The sequence below is a fragment of the Gekko japonicus genome, unplaced genomic scaffold (assembly GCF_001447785.1).
Source record: "Gekko japonicus isolate JY-2015 unplaced genomic scaffold, Gekko_japonicus_V1.1 scaffold4404, whole genome shotgun sequence".
NCBI lineage: Eukaryota > Metazoa > Chordata > Lepidosauria > Squamata > Gekkonidae > Gekko > Gekko japonicus.
In genome coordinates this window covers 72,482-73,319 of record NW_015165381.1, presented here as the reverse complement: position 1 = coordinate 73,319, position 838 = coordinate 72,482, and positions in this window count along the sequence as shown.

The window sequence follows — 838 nt, the reverse complement described above, 5'->3', positions numbered from 1 at the left end:
GGGTGAGCCACGGGAGCTCTACGCTTCCCAGATGTTGCGGTGTGATCGCGCCTGGAAAATCTGCCTATCTTCCGTCTCTGTAGCATGGCTAATGCTCCGTGTGACTGCAGCCTTAGGCTTGCTATGGCTTTCCAAACAAGGCTTCTGTTCCAAATGACAAACTGGAGTTTGACTTGAAAGCGCCTGATTCCTTCAGGTTATGGCTTTGAGGCACTCTTCACAGAGTGCAAATACCAAGAAGGCTTTTGACCACGAGATCAAGGCAAGGCCTGCAAACAGGTTGCTCCAGATCTGTGTTTCTTTCAGAACAATGAGCCTCATGTCCATAAAAATGAAAATAAGGCAAGAATTGCCTTGCCGGGTCAGGCCAAGATCTATCAAGTCCACCATTTTGTGTCCTGCCGCAGCTATCTGGGTGACCTTAGCTTATGAGGAAAACACTCCCCCCTTGTGTTTTGTCCCAGTTAAAAAATGATGTTCTGTCAGTTTTACCGTGGAGCCTAGATCAAGATGGGTAGCTGTGTTACGTCTGTCTGTAGCAACAGAAAAGAGTAAGAGTCCAGGAGCACCTTAAAAGGCTAACCAAAGTTGAGGTACGATATGAGCTTCGTGAGTCACGGATATCTGAAGAAGTGAGCAGTGACTCACGGAAGCTCATATCCTACCTCAAATTTTGTTAGTCTTTTAAGGAGCTACTGGACTCTTATTCTTTTCTACAGTTTTATCATGCTCTTTCTCCAAGGAGCTGAGGATAATGGACACAGTTTTGTTCTCACAACTACCCTGGAGAGGTAGGTCAGGTTAAGAGTCTGTGACTGGCTCAAAGTCACCCACTGTA